This window comes from Anser cygnoides, chromosome 14 (genome assembly GCF_040182565.1).
Source record: "Anser cygnoides isolate HZ-2024a breed goose chromosome 14, Taihu_goose_T2T_genome, whole genome shotgun sequence".
Lineage (NCBI taxonomy): Eukaryota > Metazoa > Chordata > Aves > Anseriformes > Anatidae > Anser > Anser cygnoides.
The window spans coordinates 21,067,686-21,087,232 of NC_089886.1; positions in this window are offsets into that span (position 1 = coordinate 21,067,686).

A 19,547-nucleotide genomic window follows, 5' to 3' on the forward strand; every position below is an offset into this window, starting at 1 on the left:
GCACTGGCACCACTGGGGATGCAGTGCAGTGAGTCCAGAGAGTGCACTGGCACCAGTGGGGGTGCACTGCAGTGAGTCCAGAGAGTGCACTGGCACCACTGGGGTTTCAGTGCAGTGAGTCCAGAGAGTGCACTGGCACCACTGGGGATGCACTGCAGTGAGTCCAGAGAGTTCACTGGCACCACTGGCAATGCAGTGCAGTGACTCAGAGAGTGCACCGGCACCACTGGGGATGCACTGCAATGAGTCCAGATAGTGCACTGGCACCACTGGGGATGCAGTGCAGTGAGTGCAGAGAGTGCACTGGCACCACTGGGGATGCACTGCAGTGAGTCCAGAGAGTGCACTGGCTCCACTGGGGATGCAGTGCCGTGAGTCCAGAGAGTGCACTGGCACCACTGGGGATGCAGTGCAGTGAGTCCAGAGAGTGCACTGGCACCACTGGGGATGCAGTGCAGTGAGTCCAGAGAGTGCACTGGTCCTAAGGGGATGCACTGCAGTGAGTCCAGAGAGTGTACTGGCACCACTGGGGATGCAGTGCCGTGAGTCCAGAGATTGCACTGGCACCACTGGGGATGCAGTGCATTGAGTCCAGAGAGTGCACTGGTCCTAAGGGGATGCACTACAGTGAGTCCAGAGAGTGCACTGGCACCACTGGGGATGCACTGCTGTGAGTCCAGAGACTGCACAGGCACCACTGGGGATGCAGTGCAGTGACGCCAGAGAGTGTGCTGGCACCCCTGGGGATGCAGTGCAGTGAGTCCAGAGAGTGCACAGGCACCACCTGGGATGCTGTGCAGTGAGTCCAGAGAGTGCACTGGCACCACTGGGGATGCACTGCTGTGAGTCCAGAGACTGCACAGGCACCACTGGGGATGCAGTGCAGTGACGCCAGAGAGTGTGCTGGCACCCCTGGGGATGCAGTGCAGTGAGTCCAGAGAGTGCACTGTCACCACTGGGGATGCACTGCAGTGAGTCCAGAGAGTGCACTGGCTCCACTGGGGATGCAGTGCCGTGAGTCCAGAGAGTGCACTGGCACCACTGGGGATGCAGTGCAGTGAGTCCAGAGAGTGCACTGGCATCACTGCGGATGCACTGCAGTGAGTCCAGAGACTGCACTGGCACCACTGGGGATGCACTGCAGTGAGTCCAGAGAGTGCACTGGCACCACTGGGGATGTACTGCCGTGAGTCCAGAGACTGCACAGGCACGACTGGGGATGCAGTGCAGTGAGTCCAGAGATTACACTGGCACCAGTGGGGATGCAGTGCAGTGAGTCCAGAGAGTGCACTGGCACCAAGGGGGATTCACTGCAGTGAGTCCAGAGAGTGCACTGGCACCACTGGGGATGCAGTGCAGTGAGTCCAGAGAGTGCACTGGCTACACTGGGGATGCACTGCAGTGAGTCCAGAGAGTGCACTGGCACTACTGGGGTGCAGTGCAGTGAGTGCAGAGAGTGCACTGGCACCACTGGGGATGCACTGCAGTGAGTCCAGAGAGTGCACTGGCACCACTGGGGATGCACCCCGGTGAGTGTAGAGAGTGCACTGGCAGCACTGGGGATGCAATGCAGTGAGTCCAGAGAGTGCACTGGCAGCACTGGGGATGCACTGCAGTGAGTCCAGAGACTGCACAGGCACCACTGGGGATGCAGTGCAGTGACTCCAGAGAGTGCACTGGCACCGCTGGGGATGCAGTGCAGTGAGTCCAGAGAGTGCACTGTCACCACTGGGGATGCAGTGCAGTGAGTGCAGAGAGTGCACTGGCACCACTGGGGATGCAGTGCAGTGAGTCCAGAGAGTGCACTGGCACCACTGGGGATGCACTGCAGTGAGTCCAGAGAGTGCACTGGCACCACTGGGGATGCAGTGCAGTGAGTCCAGAGAGTGCACTAGCACCACTGGGGATGCAGTGCAGTGAGTCCAGAGAGTGCACTGCCACCACTGGGGATGCAGTGCAGTGAGTCCAGAGAGTGCACTGGCACCACTGGGGATGCAGTGCAGTGAGTCCAGAGAGTGCACGGGCACCACTGGGGATGCAGTGCAGTTGAGTCCAGAGAGTGCACTGGCCCCTTGGGGATGCAGTGCAGTGAGTCCAGAGAGTGCACTGGTACCACTGGGGATGCAGTGCAGTGAGTCCAGAGAGTGCACTGGCACCAGTGGGGGTGCACTGCAGTGAGTCCAGAGAGTGCACTGGCACCAGTGCGGAAGCACTGCAGTGAGTCCAGAGAGTGCACTGGCACCACTGGGAATGCACTGCAGTGAGTCCAGAGAGTGCACTGGCACCACTGGGAATGCAATGCTGTGAGTTCAGAGACTGCACTGGCACCACTGGGGATGCACTGCAGTGAGTCCAGAGAGTGTACTGGCACCACTGGGGATGCACTGCAGTTAGTCCAGAGAGTGCACAGGCACGACTGGGGATGCAGTGCAGTGAGTCCAGAGAGTGCACTGGCACCACTGGTGATGCAGTGCAGTGAGTCCAGAGAGTGCACTGGCACCACCGGGGTTTCACTGCAGTGAGTCCAGAGAGTGCACTGGCACCACTGGCGATGCACTGCAGTGAGTCCAGAGAGTGCACTGGCAACACTGGGGATGCACTGCAGTAAGTGCAGAGAGTGCACTGGCACCACTGGGGATGCAGTGCAGTGAGTCCAGAGAGTGCACTGGCACCACTGTGGATGCACCCCGGTGAGTCCAGAGAGTGCACTGGCAGCAATGGGGATGCAGTGCAGTGAGTCCAGAGAGTGCACTGGCACCACTGGGGATGCAGTGCAGTGAGTAAAGAGAGTGCACTGTCACCACTGGGGATGCAGTGCAGTGAGTCCAGAGAGTGCACTGGCACCACTGGGGATGCACTGCAGTGAGTCCAGAGAGTGCACTGGCACCAGTGGGGATGCACTGCAGTGAGTCCAGAGAGTGCACTGGCACCACTGGGGATGCAGTGCAGTGAGTCCAGAGAGTGCACTGGCACCACTGGGGATGCACCCCGGTGAGTCAAGAGAGTGCACTGGCACCACTGGGGATGCACCCCGGTGAGTCCAGAGAGTGCACTGGTACCACTGGGGATGCACTGCTGTGAGTCCAGAGATTACACTGGCACCAGTGGGGATGCAGTGCAGTGAGTCCAGAGAGTGCACTGGCACCACCGGGGATTCACTGCAGTGAGTCCAGAGAGTGCACTGGCACCACTGGGGATGCAGTGCAGTGAGTCCAGAGAGTGCACTGGCACCACTGGGGATGCAGTGCAGTGAGTCCAGAGAGTGCACTGGCACCACCGGTGTTTCACTGCAGTGAGTCCAGAGAGTGCACTGGCACCACTGGGGATGCAGTGCAGTGAGTCCAGAGAGTGCACTGGCAACACTGGGCATGCTCTGCAGTAAGTGCAGAGAGTGCACTGGAACCACTGGGGATGCAGTGCAGTGAGTCCAGAGAGTGCACTGGCACCACTGGGGATGCAGTGCAGTGAGTCCAGAGAGTGCACTGGCACCACTGGGGATGCAGTGCAGTGAGTCCAGAGAGTGCACTGGCACCACCGGTGTTTCACTGCAGTTAGTCCAGAGAGTGCACTGGCACCACTGGGGATGCAGTGCAGTGAGTCCAGAGAGTGCACTGGCACCACTGGTGATGCACTGCAGTGACTCCAGAGAGTGCACTGGCAAAACTGGGGATGCAGTGCAGAGAGTGCACTGGCACCAGTGGGGATGCAGTGCAGTGAGTCCAGATAGTGCACTGGCACCACTGGGGATGCACTGCAGTGAGTCCAGAGAGTGCACTGGCACCACTGTGGATGCAGTGCAGTGAGTCCAGAGAGTGCATTGGCACCACTGGGGATGCTGTGCAGTGAGTCCAGAGAGTGCACTGGCACCACTGGGGATGCAGTGCAGTGAGTCCAGAGAGTGCACTGGCACCACTGGGGGTGCAGTGCAGTGAGTCCAGAGAGTGCACTGGCACCACTGGGGATGCACTGCAGTGAGTGCAGAGAGTACACTGGCACCACTGGGGATGCAGTGCAGTGAGTCCAGAGAGTGCACTGGCACCACTGGGGATGCACGCCGGTGAGTCCAGAGAGTGCACTGGCACTAATGGGGATGCAGTGCAGTGACTCGAAAGAGTGCACTGGCACCACTGCGGATGCACTGCAGTGAGTCCGGAGAGTGCCCTGGCACCAATGGTGATGCAGTGCAGTGAGTCCAGAGAGTGCAGTGGCACCACTGGGGATGGAGTGCAGTGAGTCCAGAGAGTGCACTGGTACGATGTGCCAGTGCACTCTCTGGACTCACTGCAGTGCATCCCCGGTGGTGCCAGTGCACTCTCTGGAGTCACTGCACTGCATCCCCAGTGGTGCCAGTGCACTCTCTGGACTCACCGGGGTGCATCCCCAGTGGTGCCAGTGCACTCTCTGGACTCACTGCAGTGCATCCCCAGTGGTGCCAGTGCACTCCCTGGAGTCACTGCAGTGTATCCTCTGTGGTGCCAGTGCACTCTGTGGACTCACTACACTGCATCCCCAGTGGTGCCAGTGCACTCTCTGGACTCACTGCACTGCATCCGCAGTGGTGCCAGTGCACTCTCTGGACTCACTGCACTGCACCCCCAGTGGTGCCAGTGCAATCTCTTGAGTCACTGCACTGCATCCCCAGTGGTGCCAGTGCACTCTCTTGAGTCACTGCATTGCATCCCCAGTGGTGCTAGTGCACTCTCTGGACTCACTGCACTGCATCCCCAATCGTACCAGTGCACTCTCTGGACTCACTGCACTCAATCCCCAGTGGTGCCACTGCAATCTCAGGTCTCACTGCACTGCATCCCCAGTGGTGCCACTGCACTCTCTGGACTCACTGCAGTGCATCCCCAGTGGTACCAGTGCACTCTCTGGACTCACTGCAGTGCATCCCCAGTGGAGCCAGTGCACTCTCTGGACTCACTGCACTGCATCCCCAGTGGTGCCAGTACACTCTCTGGACTCACTGCACTGCATCCCCAATGGTGCCAGTGCAGTCTCTGAGCTCACTGCACTGCATCCCCAGTGGTGCCAGTGCACTCTGTGGACTCACTGCACTGCATCCCCACTGGTGCCAGTGCACTCTCTGGACTCACTGCACTGCATCCCCAGTGGTGCCAGTGCACTCTTTGGACTCACTGCACTGCATCCCCAGTGGTGCCAGTGCACTCTCTGGACTCACTGCACTGCATCCCCAGTGGTGCCGGGGCACTCTCCGGACTCAGTCCACTGCATCCCCAGTGGTGCCAGTGCACTCTCTGGACTTGCCGGGGTGCATCCCCAGTGGTGCCAGCGCACTCTCTGGACTCACCAGGGTGCATCCCCAGTGGTGCCAGTGCACTCTCTGGACTAACTGCACTGCATCCCCAGTGGTGCCAGTGACCTCTCTGGACTCACCGCACTGCATCCCCAGTGGTGCCAGTGCACTCTCTGGACTCACCGCACTGCATCCCCAGTGGTGCCAGTGCACTCTCTGGACTTACTGCACTGCATCCCCAGTGGTGCCAGTGCACTCTCTGGACTCACTGCACTGCATCCCCAGTGGTGCCAGTGCACTCTCTTGAGTCACTGCAGTGCATCCCCAGTGGTGCCAGTGCACTCTCTGGACTCACTGCATTGCATCCCAAGTGGTGCCAGTGCACTCTCTGGACTCACTGCTGTGCATCCCCAATCGTACCTGTGCACTCTCCGGACTCACTGCACTGCATCCCCAGTGGTGCCACTGCAATCTCTGGTCTCACTGCTGTGCATCCCCAGTGGTGCCAGTGCACTCTCTGGACTCATTGCACTGCACCCCAGTGGTGCTAGTGCACTCTCTGGACTCACTGCAGTGCATCCCCAGTGGTGCCAGTGCACTCTCTGGACTCACTGCAGTGCATCCCCAGTGGTGCCAGTGCACTCTCTGGACTCACCGGGGTGCATCCCCAGTGGTGCCAGTGCACTCACTGGACTCACTGCAGTGCATTCCCTCTGGTGCCAGTGCACTCTCTGGACTCACTGCACTGCATCCCCAGTGGTGCCAGTGCACTCTCTGGACTCACTGCAGTGCATCCCCAATCGTACCAGTGCAATCTCTGGTCTCACTGCAGTGCATCCCCAGTGGTGACAGTGCACTCTCTGGACTCACTGCACTGCATCCCCAGTGGTGCCAGTGCACTCTCTGGACTCACTGCAGTGCATCCCAGGTGGTGCCAGTGCACTCTCTGGACTCACGGCAGTGCATCCCCAGTGGTGCCAGTGCACTCTCTGGAAGCACGGCAGTGCATCCCCAGTGGTGCCAATGCCCTCTCTGGACTCACTGCAGTGCATCGCCAGTGGTGCCAGTGCAGTCTCTGTGTTAGTGTTGGGGAGAATCGAATGGATGTTTTACTAATGTCTCTTAGGTAATGGGACCTACAGTATAATTAAGCATTGCCAAATGTACTTACATTATTAATTAATCTATGTATACTGGAAACTTAGGGAGTACATTGAACAATCAAAAGAATCATTGAAAGGGAACCCTGGGAGGGAACAGGTACAACCTGACCTTGGATAAGGGCCTGGAAATGATGAAATGAGTTGAAGCAGAACCAAGAAGCGGAGGGAGCATGCGTCGAGTAAGAAAGGTGAAAAGTTTAGCGGAGAGGAAGACTCCTTACTTCATCTGGACGACCACCTGGACGACCACCAGAGTGCGCCACGCATGTGCAAAGGGGAGGGGAGCTAATTAGAATGAAAAGCGAGGCTGATGTTGCAACCTGTAATGAATATGTATACCTGACGCAATATTGTATGTATAAATAACGGCTGGGAAGTAACGGGACTTGAAGCCAGATTTGGGCACCTGCCCCGGCTTCCAGAGCTGAATAAAGCACCTTCATATAATCGCTTGGTGATTATGTGGTTGCTACGCTAACATCTGGACTCACTGCAGTGCATCCCCAGTGGTGCCAGTGCACTCTCTGGAGTCACTGCAGTGCATCCCCAGTGGTGCCAGTGCACTCTCTGGACTCACTGCACTGCATCCCCAGTGGTGCCAGTGCAGTCTCTGGACTCACTGCACTGCATCCCCAGTGGTGCCAGTGACCTCTCTGGACTCACTGCAGTGCATCCCCAGTGGTGCCAGTGCACTCTCTGGACTCACTGCACTGCATCCCCAATTGTACCAGTGCACTCTCTGGACTCACTGCACTGCATCCCCAGTGGTGCCAGTGCACTCTCTTGAGTCACTGCAGTGCATCCGCAGTGGTGCCAGTGCTCTCTCTGGACTCACTGCATTGCATCCCAAGTGGTGCCAGTGCACTCTCTGGACTCACTGCTGTGCATCCCCAATCGTACCAGTGCACTCTCCGGACTCACTGCACTGCATCCCCAGTGGTGCCACTGCAATCTCTGGTCTCACTGCAGTGCATCCCCAGTGGTGCCAGTGCACTCTCTGGACTCACTGCAGTGCATCCCCAGTGGTGCCAGTGCACTCTCTGGACTCACCGGGGTGCATCCCCAGTGGTGCCAGTGCACTCACTGGACTCACTGCAGTGCATTCCCTCTGGTGCCAGTGCACTCTCTGGACTCACTGCACTGCATCCCCAGTGGTGCCAGTGACCTCTCTGGACTCACTGCAGTGCATCCCCAATCGTACCAGTGCAATCTCTGGTCTCACTGCAGTGCATCCCCAGTGGTGACAGTGCACTCTCTGGACTCACGACACTGCATCCCCAGTGGTGCCAGTGCACTCTCTGGACTCACTGCAGTGCATCCCAGGTGGTGCCAGTGCACTCTCTGGACTCACGGCAGTGCATCCCCAGTGGTGCCAGTGCACTCTCTGGAAGCACGGCAGTGCATCCCCAGTGGTGCCAATGCCCTCTCTGGACTCACTGCAGTGCATCGCCAGTGGTGCCAGTGCAGTCTCTGTGTTAGTGTTGGGGAGAATCGAATGGATGTTTTACTAATGTCTCTTAGGTAATGGGACCTACAGTATAATTAAGCATTGCCATATGTACTTACATTATCAATTAATCTATGTATACTGGAAACTTAGGGAGTACATTGAACAATCAAAAGAATCATTGAAAGGGAACCCTGGGAGGGAACAGGTACAACCTGACCTTGGATAAGGGCCTGGAAATGATGAAATGAGTTGAAGCAGAACCAAGAAGCGGAGGGAGCATGCGTCGAGTAAGAAAGGTGAAAAGTTTAGCGGAGAGGAAGACTCCTTACTTCATCTGGACGACCACCTGGACGACCACCAGAGTGCGCCACGCATGTGCAAAGGGGAGGGGAGCTAATTAGAATGAAAAGCAAGGCTGATGTTGCAACCTGTAATGAATATGTATACCTGACGCAATATTGTATGTATAAATAACGGCTGGGAAGTAACGGGACTTGAAGCCAGATTTGGGCACCTGCCCCGGCTTCCAGCGCTGAATAAAGCACCTTCATATAATCACTTGGTGATTATGTGGTTGCTACGCTAACATCTGGACTCACTGCAGTGCATCCCCAGTGGTGCCAGTGCACTCTCTGGAGTCACTGCAGTGCATCCCCAGTGGTGCCAGTGCACTCTCTGGACTCACTGCACTGCATCCCCAGTGGTGCCAGTGCAGTCTCTGGACTCACTGCACTGCATCCCCAGTGCTGCCAGTGACCTCTCTGGACTCACTGCACTGCATCCCCAGTGGTGCCAGTGCACTCTCTGGACTCACTGCACTGCATCCCCAATTGTACCAGTGCACTCTCTGGACTCACTGCACTGCATCCCCAGTGGTGCCAGTGCAATCTCTGGACTCACTGCAGTGCATCCCCAGTGGTGCCAGTGCACACTCTGTACTCATTGCACTGCATCCCCAGTGGTGCCAGTGCACTCTCTGGACTCACTGCACTGCATCCCCAGTGGTGCCAGTGCACTCTCTGGACTCACTGCACTGCACCCCCAGTGGTACCAGTGCACTCTCTGGACTCACTGCACTGCATCCCCAAAGGTGCCAGGGCACTCTCTGGAGTCACTGCACTGCATCCCCAGTGGTGCCAGTGCCCTCTGTGGACTCACTGCACTGCATCCCCAGTGGTGAGAGTGCAGTCTCTGGAAGCACGGCAGTGCATCCCCAGTGGTGCCAGTGCACTCTCTGGACTTACGGCAGTGCATCCCCAGTGGTGCCAGTGCACTCTCTGGACTTACGGCAGTGCATCCCGAGTGGTGCCAGTGTACTCTCTGGACTCACGGCAGTGCATCCCCAGTGGTACCAGTGCACTCTCTGGACTCACTTCACTGCATCCCCAGTGGTGCCAGTGCACGCTCTGGACTCACTGCAGTGCATCCCCAGTGGTGCCAGTGCACTCTCTGGACTCACTGCACTGCATCCCCAGTGGTGCCAGTGCACTCTCTGGACTCACTGCACTGCATCCCCAGTGGTGACAGTGCACTCTCTGGACTTGCCGGGGTGCATCCGCAGTGGTGCCAGTGCACTCTCTGGACTCACCGGGCTGCATCCCCAGAGGTGCCAGTGCACTCTCTGGACTCACTGCACTGCATCCCCAGTGGTGCCAGTGCACTCTCTGGACTCACCGCACTGCATCCCCAGTGGTGCCAGTGCACTCTCTGGACTCACTGCATTGCATCCCCAGTGGTGCCAGAGCACTCTCTGGACTCACTGCACTGCATCCCCAATCGTACCAGTGCACTCTCTGGACTCACTGCACTGCATCCCCAGTGGTGCCACTGCAATCTCTGGACTCACTGCAGTGCATCCCCAGTGGTGGCAGTGCACACTCTGGACTCATTGCACTGCATCCCCAGTGGTGCCAGTGCACTCTCTGGACTCACTGCAGTGCATCCCCAGTGGTGCCAGTGCACTCTCTGGACTTACGGCAGTGCATCCCGAGTGGTGCCAGTGTACTCTCTGGACTCACGGCAGTGCATCCCCAGTGGTGCCAGTGCACTCTCTGGACTCACTGCGCTGCTTCCCCAGTGGTGCCAGTACACTCTTGGACTCACTGCGCTGCATCCCCAGTGGTGCCAGTGCACTCTCTGGACTCACTGCACTGTATCCCCAGTGGTGCAAGTGCACTCTCTGGACTCACTGCACTGCATCGCCAGTGGTGCCAGTGCACTCTGTGGACTCACTGCACTGCATCCCCAGTGGTGCCAGTGCACTCTCTTGACTCACAGCACTGCATCCCCAGTGGTGCCAGTGCACTCTCTGGACTCACTGCACTGCATCCCCAGTGGTGCCAGTGCACTCTCTGGACTCACTGCACTGCATCCCTAGTGGTGCCAGTGCACTCTCTGGACTCACTGCACTGCATCCCCTGTGGTGCCAGGGCACTCTCTGGACTCACTGCACTGCATCCCCAGTGGTGCCAGTGACCTCTCTGGACTCAGTGCACTGCATTCCCAGTGGTGCCAGTGCACTCTCTGGACTCACCGGGGTGCATCCCCAATAGTGCCAGTGCCCTCTCTGGACTCACTGCAGTGCATCCCCAGTGGTGCCAGTGCACTCTCTGGACTCACTGCACTGCATCCCCAGTGGTGCCAGTGCACTCTCTGGACTCACTGCACTGCACCCCCAGTGGTGCCAGTGCACTCTCTGGACTCACTGCACTGCATCCCCAAAGGTGCCAGGGCACTCTCTGGACACACTGCACTGCATCCCCAGTGGTGCCAGTGCACTCTCTGCACTTACTGCAGTGCATCACCAGTGCTGCCAGTGCACTCTCTGGACTCACTGCACTGCATCCCCAGTGGTGCCAGCGCACTCTCTGGACTCACCAGGGTGCATCCCCAGTGGTGCCAGTGCACTCTCTGGACTAACTGCACTGCATCCCCAGTGGTGCCAGTGACCTCTCTGGACTCACCGCACTGCATCCCCAGTGGTGCCAGTGCATTCTCTGGACTCACCGCACTGCATCCCCAGTGGTGCCAGTGCACTCTCTGGACTTACTGCACTGCATCCCCAGTGGTGCCAGTGCACTCTCTGGACTCACTGCACTGCATCCCCAGTGGTGCCAGTGCACTCTCTTGAGTCACTGCAGTGCATCCCCAGTGGTGCCAGTGCACTCTCTGGACTCACTGCATTGCATCCCAAGTGGTGCCAGTGCACTCTCTGGACTCACTGCTGTGCATCCCCAATCGTACCTGTGCACTCTCCGGACTCACTGCACTGCATCCCCAGTGGTGCCACTGCAATCTCTGGTCTCACTGCTGTGCATCCCCAGTGGTGCCAGTGCACTCTCTGGACTCATTGCACTGCACCCCAGTGGTGCTAGTGCACTCTCTGGACTCACTGCAGTGCATCCCCAGTGGTGCCAGTGCACTCTCTGGACTCACTGCAGTGCATCCCCAGTGGTGCCAGTGCACTCTCTGGACTCACCGGGGTGCATCCCCAGTGGTGCCAGTGCACTCACTGGACTCACTGCAGTGCATTCCCTCTGGTGCCAGTGCACTCTCTGGACTCACTGCACTGCATCCCCAGTGGTGCCAGTGCACTCTCTGGACTCACTGCAGTGCATCCCCAATCGTACCAGTGCAATCTCTGGTCTCACTGCAGTGCATCCCCAGTGGTGACAGTGCACTCTCTGGACTCACTGCACTGCATCCCCAGTGGTGCCAGTGCACTCTCTGGACTCACTGCAGTGCATCCCAGGTGGTGCCAGTGCACTCTCTGGACTCACGGCAGTGCATCCCCAGTGGTGCCAGTGCACTCTCTGGAAGCACGGCAGTGCATCCCCAGTGGTGCCAATGCCCTCTCTGGACTCACTGCAGTGCATCGCCAGTGGTGCCAGTGCAGTCTCTGTGTTAGTGTTGGGGAGAATCGAATGGATGTTTTACTAATGTCTCTTAGGTAATGGGACCTACAGTATAATTAAGCATTGCCAAATGTACTTACATTATTAATTAATCTATGTATACTGGAAACTTAGGGAGTACATTGAACAATCAAAAGAATCATTGAAAGGGAACCCTGGGAGGGAACAGGTACAACCTGACCTTGGATAAGGGCCTGGAAATGATGAAATGAGTTGAAGCAGAACCAAGAAGCGGAGGGAGCATGCGTCGAGTAAGAAAGGTGAAAAGTTTAGCGGAGAGGAAGACTCCTTACTTCATCTGGACGACCACCTGGACGACCACCAGAGTGCGCCACGCATGTGCAAAGGGGAGGGGAGCTAATTAGAATGAAAAGCGAGGCTGATGTTGCAACCTGTAATGAATATGTATACCTGACGCAATATTGTATGTATAAATAACGGCTGGGAAGTAACGGGACTTGAAGCCAGATTTGGGCACCTGCCCCGGCTTCCAGAGCTGAATAAAGCACCTTCATATAATCGCTTGGTGATTATGTGGTTGCTACGCTAACATCTGGACTCACTGCAGTGCATCCCCAGTGGTGCCAGTGCACTCTCTGGAGTCACTGCAGTGCATCCCCAGTGGTGCCAGTGCACTCTCTGGACTCACTGCACTGCATCCCCAGTGGTGCCAGTGCAGTCTCTGGACTCACTGCACTGCATCCCCAGTGGTGCCAGTGACCTCTCTGGACTCACTGCACTGCATCCCCAGTGGTGCCAGTGCACTCTCTGGACTCACTGCACTGCATCCCCAATTGTACCAGTGCACTCTCTGGACTCACTGCACTGCATCCCCAGTGGTGCCAGTGCACTCTCTTGAGTCACTGCAGTGCATCCGCAGTGGTGCCAGTGCTCTCTCTGGACTCACTGCATTGCATCCCAAGTGGTGCCAGTGCACTCTCTGGACTCACTGCTGTGCATCCCCAATCGTACCAGTGCACTCTCCGGACTCACTGCACTGCATCCCCAGTGGTGCCACTGCAATCTCTGGTCTCACTGCAGTGCATCCCCAGTGGTGCCAGTGCACTCTCTGGACTCACTGCAGTGCATCCCCAGTGGTGCCAGTGCACTCTCTGGACTCACCGGGGTGCATCCCCAGTGGTGCCAGTGCACTCACTGGACTCACTGCAGTGCATTCCCTCTGGTGCCAGTGCACTCTCTGGACTCACTGCACTGCATCCCCAGTGGTGCCAGTGACCTCTCTGGACTCACTGCAGTGCATCCCCAATCGTACCAGTGCAATCTCTGGTCTCACTGCAGTGCATCCCCAGTGGTGACAGTGCACTCTCTGGACTCACGACACTGCATCCCCAGTGGTGCCAGTGCACTCTCTGGACTCACTGCAGTGCATCCCAGGTGGTGCCAGTGCACTCTCTGGACTCACGGCAGTGCATCCCCAGTGGTGCCAGTGCACTCTCTGGAAGCACGGCAGTGCATCCCCAGTGGTGCCAATGCCCTCTCTGGACTCACTGCAGTGCATCGCCAGTGGTGCCAGTGCAGTCTCTGTGTTAGTGTTGGGGAGAATCGAATGGATGTTTTACTAATGTCTCTTAGGTAATGGGACCTACAGTATAATTAAGCATTGCCATATGTACTTACATTATCAATTAATCTATGTATACTGGAAACTTAGGGAGTACATTGAACAATCAAAAGAATCATTGAAAGGGAACCCTGGGAGGGAACAGGTACAACCTGACCTTGGATAAGGGCCTGGAAATGATGAAATGAGTTGAAGCAGAACCAAGAAGCGGAGGGAGCATGCGTCGAGTAAGAAAGGTGAAAAGTTTAGCGGAGAGGAAGACTCCTTACTTCATCTGGACGACCACCTGGACGACCACCAGAGTGCGCCACGCATGTGCAAAGGGGAGGGGAGCTAATTAGAATGAAAAGCAAGGCTGATGTTGCAACCTGTAATGAATATGTATACCTGACGCAATATTGTATGTATAAATAACGGCTGGGAAGTAACGGGACTTGAAGCCAGATTTGGGCACCTGCCCCGGCTTCCAGCGCTGAATAAAGCACCTTCATATAATCACTTGGTGATTATGTGGTTGCTACGCTAACATCTGGACTCACTGCAGTGCATCCCCAGTGGTGCCACTGCACTCTCTGGAGTCACTGCAGTGCATCCCCAGTGGTGCCAGTGCACTCTCTGGACTCACTGCACTGCATCCCCAGTGGTGCCAGTGCAGTCTCTGGACTCACTGCACTGCATCCCCAGTGCTGCCAGTGACCTCTCTGGACTCACTGCACTGCATCCCCAGTGGTGCCAGTGCACTCTCTGGACTCACTGCACTGCATCCCCAATTGTACCAGTGCACTCTCTGGACTCACTGCACTGCATCCCCAGTGGTGCCAGTGCAATCTCTGGACTCACTGCAGTGCATCCCCAGTGGTGCCAGTGCACACTCTGTACTCATTGCACTGCATCCCCAGTGGTGCCAGTGCACTCTCTGGACTCACTGCACTGCATCCCCAGTGGTGCCAGTGCACTCTCTGGACTCACTGCACTGCACCCCCAGTGGTACCAGTGCACTCTCTGGACTCACTGCACTGCATCCCCAAAGGTGCCAGGGCACTCTCTGGAGTCACTGCACTGCATCCCCAGTGGTGCCAGTGCCCTCTGTGGACTCACTGCACTGCATCCCCAGTGGTGAGAGTGCAGTCTCTGGAAGCACGGCAGTGCATCCCCAGTGGTGCCAGTGCACTCTCTGGACTTACGGCAGTGCATCCCCAGTGGTGCCAGTGCACTCTCTGGACTTACGGCAGTGCATCCCGAGTGGTGCCAGTGTACTCTCTGGACTCACGGCAGTGCATCCCCAGTGGTACCAGTGCACTCTCTGGACTCACTTCACTGCATCCCCAGTGGTGCCAGTGCACGCTCTGGACTCACTGCAGTGCATCCCCAGTGGTACCAGTGCACTCTCTGGACTCACTGCACTGCATCCCCAGTGGTGCCAGTGCACTCTCTGGACTCACTGCACTGCATCCCCAGTGGTGACAGTGCACTCTCTGGACTTGCCGGGGTGCATCCCCAGTGGTGCCAGTGCACTCTCTGGACTCACCGGGCTGCATCCCCAGAGGTGCCAGTGCACTCTCTGGACTCACTGCACTGCATCCCCAGTGGTGCCAGTGCACTCTCTGGACTCACCGCACTGCATCCCCAGTGGTGCCAGTGCACTCTCTGGACTCACTGCATTGCATCCCCAGTGGTGCCAGAGCACTCTCTGGACTCACTGCACTGCATCCCCAATCGTACCAGTGCACTCTCTGGACTCACTGCACTGCATCCCCAGTGGTGCCACTGCAATCTCTGGACTCACTGCAGTGCATCCCCAGTGGTGGCAGTGCACACTCTGGACTCATTGCACTGCATCCCCAGTGGTGCCAGTGCACTCTCTGGACTCACTGCAGTGCATCCCCAGTGGTGCCAGTGCACTCTCTGGACTTACGGCAGTGCATCCCGAGTGGTGCCAGTGTACTCTCTGGACTCACGGCAGTGCATCCCCAGTGGTGCCAGTGCACTCTCTGGACTCACTGCGCTGCTTCCCCAGTGGTGCCAGTACACTCTTGGACTCACTGCGCTGCATCCCCAGTGGTGCCAGTGCACTCTCTGGACTCACTGCACTGTATCCCCAGTGGTGCAAGTGCACTCTCTGGACTCACTGCACTGCATCGCCAGTGGTGCCAGTGCACTCTGTGGACTCACTGCACTGCATCCCCAGTGGTGCCAGTGCACTCTCTTGACTCACAGCACTGCATCCCCAGTGGTGCCAGTGCACTCTCTGGACTCACTGCACTGCATCCCCAGTGGTGCCAGTGCACTCTCTGGACTCACTGCACTGCATCCCTAGTGGTGCCAGTGCACTCTCTGGACTCACTGCACTGCATCCCCTGTGGTGCCAGGGCACTCTCTGGACTCACTGCACTGCATCCCCAGTGGTGCCAGTGACCTCTCTGGACTCAGTGCACTGCATTCCCAGTGGTGCCAGTGCACTCTCTGGACTCACCGGGGTGCATCCCCAATAGTGCCAGTGCCCTCTCTGGACTCACTGCAGTGCATCCCCAGTGGTGCCAGTGCACTCTCTGGACTCACTGCACTGCATCCCCAGTGGTGCCAGTGCACTCTCTGGACTCACTGCACTGCACCCCCAGTGGTGCCAGTGCACTCTCTGGACTCACTGCACTGCATCCCCAAAGGTGCCAGGGCACTCTCTGGACACACTGCACTGCATCCCCAGTGGTGCCAGTGCACTCTCTGCACTTACTGCAGTGCATCACCAGTGCTGCCAGTGCACTCTCTGGACTCACTGCACTGCATCCCCAGTGGTGCCAGTGCACTCTCTGGACTCACGGCAGTGCATCCCCAGTGGTGCCAGTGCACTCTCTGGAAGCACGGCAGTGCATCCCCAGTGGTGCCAGTGCACTCTCTGGACTCACTGCACTGTATCCCCAGTGGTGCAAGTGCACTCTCTGGACTCACTGCACTGCATCCCCAGTGGTTCCAGTGCACTCTCTGGATTCACTGCACTGCATCCCCAGTGGTGCCAGTGCACTCTCTGGACTCACTGCACTGCATCCCCATTGGTGCCAGTGCACTCTCTGGACTCACTGCAGTGCATCCCCAGTGGTGCCAGTGCAGTCCTGGACTCACTGCACTGCATCCCCAGTGGTGCCAGTGCACTCTCTGGACTCACTGCACTGCATCCCCTGTGGTGCCAGTGCACTCTCTGGACTCACTGCACTGCATCCCCAGTGGTGACAGTGCACTCTCTAGACTTGCCGGGGTGCATCCCCAGTGGTGCCAGTGCACTCTCTGGACTCACTGCACTGCATCCCCAGTGGTGCCAGTGCACTCTCTGGAGTCACTGCCCTGCATCCCCAGTGGTGCCAGTGCACTCTCTGGACTCACTGCAGTGCATCCCCAGTGGTGTCAGTGCACTCTCTGGACTCACTGCACTGCATCCCCAGTGGTGCCAGTACACTCTCTGGACTCACTGCAGTGCATCCCCAGTGGTGCCAGTGCACTCTTTGGACTCACTGCACTGCATCCGCAGTGGTGCCAGTGCACTCTCTGGACTCACTGCAGTGCATCCCCAGTGGTGCAGGGGCACTCTCTGGACTCACTGCACTGCATCCCCAGTGGTGCCAGTGCCCTCTGTGGACTCACTGCACTGCATCCCCAGTGGTGCCAGTGCACTCTCTGGACTCACTGCACTGCATACCAAGTGGTGACAGTGCACTCCCTGGACTTGCCGGGGTGCATCCCCAGTGGTGCCAGTGCACTCTCTGGACTCACCGGGGTGCATCCCCAGTGGTGCCAGTGCACTCTCTGGACTCACTGCACTGCATCCCCAGTGGTGCCAGTGACCTCTCTGGACTCACTGCACTGCATCCCCAGTGGTGCCAGTGCAATCTCTGGCCTCACCGCACTGCACCCCCAGTGGTGCCAGTGCACTCTCTGGACTCACTGCACTGCATCCCCAGTGGTGCCAGTGCACTCTCTGGACTCACTGCACTGCATCCCCAGTGGTGCCAGTGCACTCTCTGGACTCACTGCACTGCATCCGCAGTGGTGCCAGTGCACTTTCTGGAGTCACTGCCCTGCATCCCCAGTGGTGCCAGTGCACTCTCTGGACTCACTGCAGTGCATCCCCAGTGGTGTCAGTGCACTCTCTGGACTCACTGCACTGCATACACAGTGGTGCCAGTACACTCTCTGGACTCACTGCAGTGCATCCCCAGTGGTGCCAGTGCACTCTCTGGACTTACGGCAGTGCATCCCGAGTGGTGCCAGTGTACTCTCTGGACTCACGGCAGTGCATCCCCAGTGGTGCCAGTGCACTCTCTGGACTCACTGCGCTGCTTCCCCAGTGGTGCCAGTACACTCTCTGGACTCACTGCACTGTATCCCCAGTGGTGCAAGTGCACTCTCTGGACTCACTGCGCTGCATCCCCAGTGGTGCCAGTGCACTCTCTGGAAGCACGGCAGTGCATCCCCAGTGGTGCCAGTGCACTCTCTGGACTCACTGCACTGTATCACCAGTGGTGCAAGTGCACTCTCTGGACTCACTGCACTGCATCCCCAGTGGTTCCAGTGCACTGTCTTTATTCACTGCACTGCATCCCCAGTGGTGCCAGTGCACTCTCTGGACTCACTGCACTGCATCCCCAGTGGTGCCAGTGCACTCTCTGGACTCACTGCAGTGCATCCCCAGTGGTGCCAGTGCACTCCTGGACTCACTGCAGTGCATCCCCAGTGGTGCCAGTGCACTCTCTGGACTCACTGCACTGCATCCCCTGTGGTGCCAGTGCACTCTCTGGACTCACTGCACTGCATCCCCAGTGGTGACAGTGCACTCTCTAGACTTGCCGGGGTGCATCCCCAGTGGTGCCAGTGCACTCTCTGGACTCACTGCACTGCATCCCCAGTGGTGCCAGTGCACTCTCTGGAGTCACTGCCCTGCATCCCCAGTGGTGCCAGTGCACTCTCTGGACTCACTGCAGTGCATCCCCAGTGGTGTCAGTGCACTCTCTGGACTCACTGCACTGCATCCCCAGTGGTGCCAGTACACTCTCTGGACTCACTGCAGTGCATCCCCAGTGGTGCCAGTGCACTCTCTGGACTTACGGCAGTGCATCCCGAGTGGTGCCAGTGTACTCTCTGGACTCACGGCAGTGCATCGCCAGTGGTGCCAGTGCACTCTCTGGACTCACTGCGCTGCTTCCCCAGTGGTGCCAGTACACTCTCCGGACTCACTGCACTGTATCCCCAGTGGTGCCAGGGCACTCTCTGGACTCACTGCGCTGCATCCCCAGTGGTGCCAGTGCACTCTCTGGACTCACTGCACTGTATCCCCAGTGGTGCAAGTGCACTCTCTGGACTCACTGCACTGCATCCCCAGTGGTGCCAGTGCACTCTGTGGACTCACTGCACTGCATCCCCTGTGGTGCCAGGGCACTCTCTGGACTCACTGCACTGCATCCCCAGTGGTGCCAGTGACCTCTCTGGACTCAGTGCACTGCATTCCCAGTAGTGTCAGTGCACTCTCTGGACTCACCGGGGTGCATCCCCAATAGTGCCAGTACCCTCTCTGGACTCACTGCAGTGCATCCTCAGTGGTGCCAGTGTACTCTCTGGACTCACGGCACTGCATCCCCAGTGGTGCCAGTGCACTCTCTGGACTCACTGCGCTGCATCCCCAAAGGTGCCAGTGACCTCTCTGGACTCACTGCACTGTATCCCCAGTGGTGCAACTGCACTCTCTGGACCCACTGCGCTGCATCTCCAGCTAGTGCCAGTGCACTCTCTGGACTCACTGCAGTGCATCCCCAGTGGTGCCAGTGAACTCTCTGGACTCACTGCAGTGCAACCCCAGTGGTGCCAGTGCACTCTCTGGACTCACTGCACTGCATCCCCAGTGGTGCCAGTGCACTCTCTGGACTCACTGCACTGCACCCCCAGTGGTGCCAGTGCCCTGTCTGGACTCACTGCACTGCATCCCCAGTGCTGCCCGTGCACTCTCTGGACTCACTGCACTGCATCTCCAAGGGTGCCCGTGCACTCTCTGGACTCACTGCAGTGCATCCCCAGTGGTGCCAGTGCACTCTCTGGACACACTGCACTGCATCCCCAATGGTGCCAGTGCACTCTCTGCACTTACTGCAGTGCATCCCCAGTGGTGCCAGTGCACTCTCTGGACTCACTGCAGTGC